The sequence below is a fragment of the Notechis scutatus genome, chromosome 4, assembly GCF_049901735.1.
Source record: "Notechis scutatus isolate UNSWTSFEM ecotype Mainland chromosome 4, rNotScu1.2, whole genome shotgun sequence".
Lineage (NCBI taxonomy): Eukaryota > Metazoa > Chordata > Lepidosauria > Squamata > Elapidae > Notechis > Notechis scutatus.
Genome location: NC_142012.1, coordinates 125,284,320 through 125,294,149, shown reverse-complemented (window position 1 = coordinate 125,294,149; position 9,830 = coordinate 125,284,320). Strand labels below are relative to the sequence as shown.

Genomic DNA, 9,830 nt, shown 5'->3' with positions numbered 1-9,830 from the left:
TTCTTCCCCTTCACAACTGGAAATGGTGCATTCATGTATTGCTAACAACATTGCTAACAATATAAACAGAAACTAGACTCAATTGGCATCCATTTGCTTGTAATCAGTCATGTGGGTGAAGCTCAGAGGAATGACTATGTTTCTATATATTTTTCTTGGCACCCATTTAGCCTCCTGATTGACTGGCTATTAAAAATAGATAATAAGAAAAATAATAGCGAATGGGAAGGGTTTTCAAAATAAAAAAGCACAGTCTATGAGGCCCTTTTTAGAAAAAAAAAAAGACATTTAGAAATATGCCCATCTGCACAAATAATACTGTATTTTAAAAAAACCTGCAGAGTAGAAGGGAGCCTTCTGGAGAACTGACAAGGTTAGACTAAAAGCTAATTTGCTCTCTGGCCTATATTTGTGACTGGCACATGTTCTGTGTCATTGGTTTTGTGAATGTGCAAGCTTTTCTGACAGCCACGATGTAAGAGATCCAAACAAGCTTCCAATATTTTAAATATGCCTAGATTCACAAAGTTGAAGACACCCAATGATTATTAACCTATGTATTATTAACGTATGTATGTCAGCCTGAAGAATCAGGACTACACATTAAGTTCCAGTTAAGCTGATTTATTGCTCATGCCTAGATACAAGAATCTAGAGAAGGAAAGTTCAGCACTAAATTGTGCTAGATAAGAGTTACCATAATTCACCTGGACTTAGAACGCTTCTGGGAACATTAGGAGCTGTGGTGACACAGTCGTTAGAATGCAGTATTGCTAGCTGCCAGCAGTTAAGCAGTTCGATTCTCAGTGGCTCAACATTGACTCAGCCTTCCATCCTTCTGAGGTTGGTAAAATAAGGACCCAGTTTGTTGCAGGCAATATGCTGATTCTGTAAACTGCTTAGAAAGAGCTGTAAGGCACTATGAAGCTGTATATAAGTCTAAGTGCTATTGCTATAATGACTCCAGGCTTATTCGTCTCTTGACTCCACCTCCAAGCTCTGTCTTTCCTCCTATAATATAATTGAAATGATAGGAATTAAATTAGGGAGGATAGATGGAGTCATCAAATCTGAGTAGCAGTTTAATGATCAACTTTTAGAGAAAACATGGCAGTTCTTAATCCAAGTGCTTGAGCCAATGGGAAAAAATTAAATATCCTATAAAAAGAGCATGTAAATGTCTTTAGTTTTTTAGAAGACTGACTTGAAAATTATCATCTATTTTCAAGACTCCTTAATATAAAATATTTCTGAGAAACTATACAAACCTTCAGCATGGAAAATAAAATAAAATAGTAAATGCCGACAATGACAGAGGAAGAGAGACTAGGAAGTTAACATACAATCCGTCATTAAGGCAGGTTCTATTAACTTCCACTCAGTCATTTGGCTCCAAAATGTAAATGTCAAACCAGAAACTTCAAAGGATTCATCATATGAAAAATAAGTTTTATTTACTAAGAAAAGGGAACAGATTGGATTTTTTTAAACTGAATGATAATTCCAAGGTTTAGGATAATGGAATATTGAGGATTATTGAAAATGCAGCATGCAGTTCTATAGGACTTTCTAACAAGAGTTCTATCACATTCCCCTTAGTCCAAATCTGAGGAAAACAATAATGCTAGTAATTTCTATTCTCTTCACATGATTTCAAGAAAGGTAAAGATAAAAGTTATGAAGCAGGGAAAGCAACTAATCTGATAAATGTGCTCTGGAAAGAGCCTCAGGACATCATCAGGGTCAAAGTGAAAGAAGGGGTTGAAATCTGGAAAACAATTTCTAAATTAGCTTCATTTCCAGTCAGTTTACACATGAGAAATAAACATGGATCACTTGAGTGCAAAACCCCTCTGACTGAAAGATTGAAAAAGAGAAAGAAAGAAGGGGAGTCTCAAAGTACTCATCAACACTCAATGCCTGGACAGCAGAATGAGCAAAATAGGTAGGTTACCTAGCCTCAATCTTACTGTGAGAGATAGGTGTTTATTTCTAAATTTACAGGTAGGTTCAGGGATTAGGATGTACATGTTTTATGAAATATAAACTGTGATGATGGTCCACAAAAATATAAATGGCAGCAGCTAGAATTATTTTTCTGTATCCCTTTACTCCATGTGGTGATTTTTTTAAATCTTTTTTTAAATAAATGGTGAATGGATTTCCCTTTTGTCTTTAGTAATACATAAAGTGTATTTCTAGTTCCCATATATAGACTCAAAAGAGAAGCCCAATTATTAGGAAATTTCTTCAAAGGGTATTAACAATAAATGTTAAATAGTTAGGATACAAGATTTGGCCCTGGCACTGTCATCTTTCAATTGATCACTTCTAACAGACATTAATCATTGTGGTTACCAAGCATGTAGTTGATTTTGTGGCAATTTAAGATCCTTCCACATACAACTTTTGTATCACTCCTAGATCTGCCTGTGTCTATGTGATCACTCCATCGTCAGCTTGTCTGGCAGAAACAATTAACTCCCGACTTTGGTATAAAAGGCAGCCATATTACTGTATCTCAAAAAACACTTTTCTCAGGGATGATTGATGAATGTTATAAATTCCATAGTGAATAAGAAAAATAACGACATACTGGAATTTTAAAAAATGCTGTGTTGCATAGATAGATGGTTTTCTGTTTACCCATCAAAAAGTGATTGAAACTGTTGCTTAATTTTCTGGTAGGTGATTACAAACTAATATGTTCTATAAGAAGACTAAAGGTAAAATGGTATATCTGGGATATAAGAAATGCTGAGCTGGACGAATCCAGGGATCATTTATCTCCAGCTATTATCAGTCATATTAGACAGTTACCTATAGGGAGTTTGGAAGAAATGAACTTATCATTTGGTAATAAGGTGGTCTAAAGGTATAGGTATGCTATTTCTGTCTGTCTTTACAACAGGGCTCAGAAACTATACCATAAACCTTTGCAATGGACTTATAGTACATATTATCATCTTTCCTAATAACTACATGACAAAGTAGATGCAATTAAATTTTCTGATATTTAATTTTAAACCGTGGATATTTTTCACTGATTCTATTGACCAATTTGATATGCATGCTCATCAGAAATCAAATATTTGCTTATTCAATTAACTGTATTCTCCTGGATCTTCCTGGACAATCCATAAGTGTGTGTGTGTGTGTGTGTGTGTGTGTGTGTGTGTGTGTGTATGTATGTGTATGTATGTATGTGTATGTATGTATGTATGTATGTATGTATGTATGTATATGTATATATATATATATATATATATATATATATATATATATATATATATATCTATATATATCTATATATATGTTTTCTGAGGTTCTCGCAGGTATTTGTATGTGGATCTTTGGTTATTCGGGTTTCTCCCGCGTAAGATTGGAAGTATCTAGGCAACGTTTTGATGAAGTCTCATTCATCATCTTCAGGCCTTCATCGAAACGTTGCCTAGATACTTTGAATCTTACGCGGAGAAAAACTCGAAACCAAAGATCCATATATATATGGATCTTTATATATATATATATATATATATATATATATATATATATATATATATATATATATATATATAAAGTATATATATATATATATATAAATGGGTACTAAGTGCAATGGCCTGTAGCAGGATTTTACCTTTGGGATTTAAACCTTTCCTTTAGTCCATGTATGCCAGATTTTAAAATTCAAAATTACTTGTACTGTATTAATCTACCTATTTAAGCACCAGAAGTTATTAGCACTTAATTAAAAATTTGCTGGGATTTTCCAATTATATAAAGGACTACATCTTGCAGCAGAATAATAATTTAATAATACAAATAGTAGAAATGAATTGAGAATGAAATAGCTATCTGAGAAATGATTTATGAGCATAAAAACTAACACAATGAAAAATAAAGATAGTATATATATAAAATACAATGTAACTAGTGGGTTGGTAAAGTTTTTAATTCTTTATCTATAGAAGCATGCAATGGATATATTCAGGTTTGGGATTCAACCAGTGTAATAACCGGTTCGGTGAGTACATGCTTTGCGTGTGTGCAGTGTTTGAAAATCATCTTATCCTGCAAACCTTTCATCTTTTCCTGCTGCGCAAAATCATCTTCTTTTGCCGCACAAAGCAGCTGTGGTTGAAAAAGCAGGAAATAAAGGACAGCCTAGAGCCCGGGTGGGCGGGTGAGCCAAACAAAAGAACAGAAAGATTGTTGGAGCAAACTGCTTCTCTCTCTGTGATCTTCGGAGCTACTGGTTCAGTAGAACTGGGCCGAACAGTAGAATCCCACCTCTGGATATATTCTACCACATTATTTTTACATGTATATCCATAAATTGCCTTAAAGGACAATTTTACAATTGAAATAGACAAGTTACACTTGAATGCACACTGAAGAACTGCTGATTTTCCAGCCATTTTCTTAGTGGCAATGCAGTTTGTTCACATATCAACTTAAGGGACAGTAAACTAATAGAACACTAATCCATTGAGGCCCCCCAAATGTTCTCTGGACAGCTGAAATAGTTTAAGGCTATATTCAAAGAATAAAAGACAAAAAGAATGGGGGAAGTCCTGTTGTGCAACAAAATTCTACCAACCATAATACCATGATATTCAGAAGACATTCTTTAATCTCATGATGCAAGTTAATTACATTATGTATTATATTTTTATCCCTTTGAATTTAGTGTCATGGAGCTTTAGATGGAAGAGAAAGGATATTAGTTTTTGTTTTTTTAAATTCGAGCTAGGGTGGATTTTTTAATGTTTAACGTTAGATGTTTGGGTCAATTTTTTTCCTTTTTTGCACACATTTTTGTTGTTTTTATTACTGTTGGATGTATGTTTTTCTGTTTTTTTTCTGTTTTATATTTTACTCCCATGGATAAAAACATATACAGGACAAAAACTTTATCCTCATGGCAATGCCATATGGTGCTTTAAGGCACTTTTGTGCATCTAAGTCCTAGTCATTATTCCATCAATGAGTTTGTAAAAAAACAGTGTGCCATTTCATTGTTCCATGAACAAACTTATTTTAAAAATAAAAATGTTCAATTGGTGAGCTTGTTAAAAAAAAAAAAAGTAGCTGTGGACCAGTGATTAGAAGGGAAGAGGCATTTTTTCCTCGGTGCACAATAGCTAGTTGGAATGGTGGTTCTTGCCTTCAATGAACTGGAGCTCAAAAAGTGAATCAGATGATGCCACTGAACTGGCAAAAGGCAGAAAGCCCAACTTTTGATGCATAGCAGAAAAAGACAAGTAGAGGTTTTTTTCCCTTTGGGTTAGGTGTGAATATATATAAATATATATATATAAATCTTCCTGTCCTGTCTTCAGAAATGATCAGAGGTCTGCAGTCTTACTGGAACAAGCTAATAATTCAGATCAGCCCTCAACAGAACACAGTTTCAAACAAAAGGATATTTCCATAAAATAGGACATGTGGACACAATATAATAGGAATATTCCTCAGAGAATTCAAATTCAAAGAACTGTGCTGCTAAAATCAAATCAGGGCTGAGAGAAAACATAAGGGATATTGTACCAAGGAATATTTGCCAAATATAAACTAGTTTATGCATAAGTATCTAAATAAAACCTGACACATAAAAAATGAACAGTGCTACTAAAAGTCAGACTACAGCAGTTGAAAGTATCTTGTGGCTGGAATATAAGATATTAACACAAAACTATTTTCTTCTGATTGCTGGTAAATACACTTGGGAGTTTGATATAGAAATGTCTGACAGCTCCTTAAAGCACTAAAAATGCTTAGATTGCTGGTTTGAATATCTGAAGCGTTCAAAGGGTATATGCAAGACACTCAGAACAAGAGATAAGAAAAATAACAACCTGGTGCACTGCTGTTCAGATCTGCAAAGCTCCAGCAGCTACATTTTGATTTAAGACATAGAGAGCCACTGGATGCATGCTGTGATATATTTGGCAGAGTTGCAGGATATATCAGCAGGCAACTTGGAAGCCCCTTCCCCCAAGAAAGGGAAAAATGATGAGCAAATAAATCTAACAAAAGTTGAAACAAAACCTCCTCTTTGAAGTATCTTGTTGCCATCAAAGGAGATGTTAGAGTGGAAATGATAAGAGAGAAATGCAGGATGGGAATAGATGAATAACACAGTGAGATCTCAAGCTTTGGTTCTTTGGGGGTTAATTTTTAGAATCCCAGCCAACACACTTAAAACACAGCTTTGTACTTATTTCATAATTTGTGTTGGGTTGTTTTTTTCTTGAACCTGCTTGCTTCTGGTTTGTTTTCTTACTGATCCATTCTCCCGAATTAAATCACATCCCATTTCAAAAGTCAGCAGCCTGGAGAAATGGACAGTTACCCAATTAAAATAATGGTGAACACTTCCTCTTGCAAATGAAGAATTTTAGAGGCTGGGTGCGCATGATAATAGAAAAAAGAAATAAGTTATTGACAAACTTCTGTAAATATATGGGGTCCTGTTTGCCTTATGACTGAAGAAGTAACTGCAGTAGTTGTCTTACATTTCATGACGCTTCAGCTCAGAGAGCCAGAAATCACGGGTTAGGCCTCCATATTTCCATGTTCTTCCATACTAGCAAGAAAGAGAAGGGCAAGCTAATGGCAACTCAGTTTGAAAACCAATTAAGAAAAAACAAAAGTATCATCCTGAAACTGAATGATCCACATCTATGAAGTCCTAACATACAGAAGACTCACTTTCAGAAGGTAAGAATTTCCCCAACTCAGTCATTCCATCTCTTCCTTTTATTCAAGCTGGCTTCCAGTGCTCTCACCCCAGTCCCTGTCTTCCATTGACTGGATTCTTCCTATCCACAATATTTGTGACCTCTTGCTCTTCCTGAATGAAATGGATTGGCGAAACATAGGACATTATCAGGAAGCTAATTGACTTGTGATGCCACTTGTTAAAGTGGAAAAGAACACGGAAAGTTCTATCAGGCCGTGTATTAAAATAAGCTTTTCCTTGAGAGAAGCCACACCTTAAAGATTATCCAAGTGCAGTAAAAGTAATTTAAAAAAATATAAATTTAAGGAAGGAAAGGGGAGAAAAAAAGACTTCACAAAATGTCACTAGTTAGAAATCTAAAGTACAAGCAAACAAATTTAAATTGAAACAGCTGGATGATTCTTTAGAAACAGGTACATCCAAACCTCACAGTATGATGCTTTTTGAAATATTCACATATGATTAATAGTACAATATAATTTTTTGTGCAATGGCAAATACAAAGGTTCGCAGGAGGAAAAATTTCCACTGAGATCCACTAAGTAAGCTGTGTAAGAAATAAGCAGACTACCGCGCCTCTGGTATACCTTGCTATCGATTCAGGTAGATTTATTAATATGTTGCTAAATTATTTTCATTGAAATTAATAACTACACTTGAGAAATCAATATTTATTATTAGCATCACTCACTTAGGTGTACTCCCCTTACAATGCATACTTTGAACTGTGGTTCAAATAAGTTTCATAAAAGCAATTTGTTGTGCACAGAAAGCTACCAAATATCTGAAGGAAAATTGCCAGATGGCCCTACTCAGGCCTCAATTCACAAAGTTAGAACTGCTATTAAAAATATCCTCCTATAAAGGAAGCATATGATAAAACACAAACATATACACATACACAAGTTTAGAGAAGCCAGTTTCAAATATTGCAATGGAATAATTATTTTTGTCTTCTTTTTCTAATTTTGAGTATGCTTCAGTGACCAACATAATTCAAAACTGAGCAAAGGTGAATTTACTCACCTCTAAGAGAGAACTTTGCAAATGACAGCATTTATTCTTTTTAACCATCCAATAGAAAAGATCCTGGAACATCTCCTAGTATTTCATAAAAATATTATTATTCTTTATTCACTACCTGTCCCACTCCAAAGTATAATGGAGAATTGCACAAAAACAGCCAAAGAGACTCAGGTTGCAAATGCAGAAATCATTCATAGGTGGATGTTGAGTTTTCTGTACCTGCAGGCTGCTTTCCTGTTTAGTTCCCTCTTTGTCATGCCCATAGGGAATAAGTGGGAAAGCATTTGCTGGAAAAGACAGCAGGAATACTTGAGTCAGATGGCAGAATCAGAATGACCTTCACCTGCCCTTAATCCTATGATATTGTATGAACATCTGAGCATTTCAGAAATAATAACAATAAAAAAGAGCTCTGTATCCTTGAAGCAATAGAAAGGAAGATGTTCGTAAACATCTTCAAGTTCAAAGACTTGGCATTGTGCACCAAGGTCTTTTTGTTTGTTGATGCACAATTTGTATTACAGAAGCAGTACTTGATCTGCTCAATACCAATGTTTTAGGCAATGGCCCAACCCAATTAAAAACTAATGCTACAAAAGGGATAACATACTTTCTACTTCATGAACAGTGCAAGAGACCAGATATCTTAAATGTACAGGTATTGTTCCATATCTGCAGAATAGTCTTCATTATGTATATACTGTAGGTATATGCATCAAAAAATAGAAACCTTATAAGTATTAAGTAGAGAAGTAATTCTAGCTGTTCTCAAGCTATACCCTCGAGGAAATGCCTCTATTTTTGCAATTTTAATCCACATATCAAATTGTTTTCTGTTAAAAGTATGTATGGTATTATATTAGCATGCCATTCTTCCTTTGAAAGCTCAAGGATGTATGCGGTGCTTTCTCTTGCATCCTCATCAGGGATGGGATTCAAAAATCTCAGCAACTGATTCACTGCCCTTTTGCTGGGTGGGCAGGGCCATGGTGGGCAGGGCCTACCAGAACCTCCATTTTTCGCCTTTCCAAAGGTCCAGAGGCTTCCTTTGGGCCTCTGGGAGGGCAAAAACAACCTCCCCTGGGCTCTGGAGGCCTTCTGGAAGCTGGAAACAGGCCCATTTCCAGACTTCTGGTACTTAAGGAAGGCCCCTCCCAAAGCCTCCACACAGACCCTACACTTACCTGCATCAAAAATGGACCACGTGGAGAGTCTTGGGAGGGGAGGGAAGGGGTGGGCGGGGTCAGCTGATCAGTTCAAATACTGGTTCGACGAACCAGATGCAAATTTAACATCCGTTTCACCCAAATCAGTCCGAACCGGTAGAATCCCACCCCTGATCCTCATATATATCATTAACATAGTAAGGGCATATATAGTGTCATAGAACTTGAGGATATCCACCATTCTTGCAGGAGATCACTGTTTCTTCCTTTGTCTGCAGTTTGAGATGGAAAATGATGATATTTGAAAGGCCCAAGAGTAGAATGATGGGGAGGAGGCAAGGTGAATATGTACTCAATCCTAAATTGTTGGCATTCTGCCATTGTTCAAAATTACTGAGTAAATTGAAACCAGCTTAGATGCTGGTATGCCAAAATATTCTTGGTATGTCTGACACATACACCTCTTTAGGGAATTCCCGGTAAAGCCATATATTGCTCCCTTCTTTCCAATTTGTGCTTTGCTAACAAGGTTTTTTGCTATATCAAATCACATGCAGTATTAAAATCATCAGTCAGGATTGTTTTGTAAGTGACTCAATATTAACTCAGGCTGGCATATTGTAAATTACTGAAAACTCTGGTCTTCTTAGTCTGAGTCCAACATTCTACCTTACTCTTTTCTTGTAATTCTTAACATGCTATGTCAATCCCTTTGGCATTCTGGAAACTCTCTATTTCTGCTATTGAACTGTAACCACTACCTAATTACTGGTAGTCCTTGACTTAAAACCATAATTAGGCTCATAATTTCTGTTGCTAAGCAAGGCAGTTGTTAATTTTGCCCAATTTCACGACCTTTCTTGCCATAGTTGTTAAGTGAATCACTGTAG

General features: G+C 35.6%; 1 long non-coding RNA gene across 1 annotated transcript; it reads right to left on the bottom strand.

Annotated features, from left to right (window-relative positions):
* Positions 1–603: 603 nt before the first annotated feature.
* Positions 604–8,287, bottom strand: LOC148130900 (uncharacterized). The gene is made up of 4 exons (XR_015749440.1): positions 7,994–8,287; positions 6,718–6,859; positions 6,457–6,592; positions 604–1,011 (listed from the first exon to the last, which is right to left on the bottom strand). It is a non-coding gene; the product is annotated as an uncharacterized LOC148130900 (long non-coding RNA).
* Between the last annotated feature and the right edge of the window lie 1,543 nt (positions 8,288–9,830).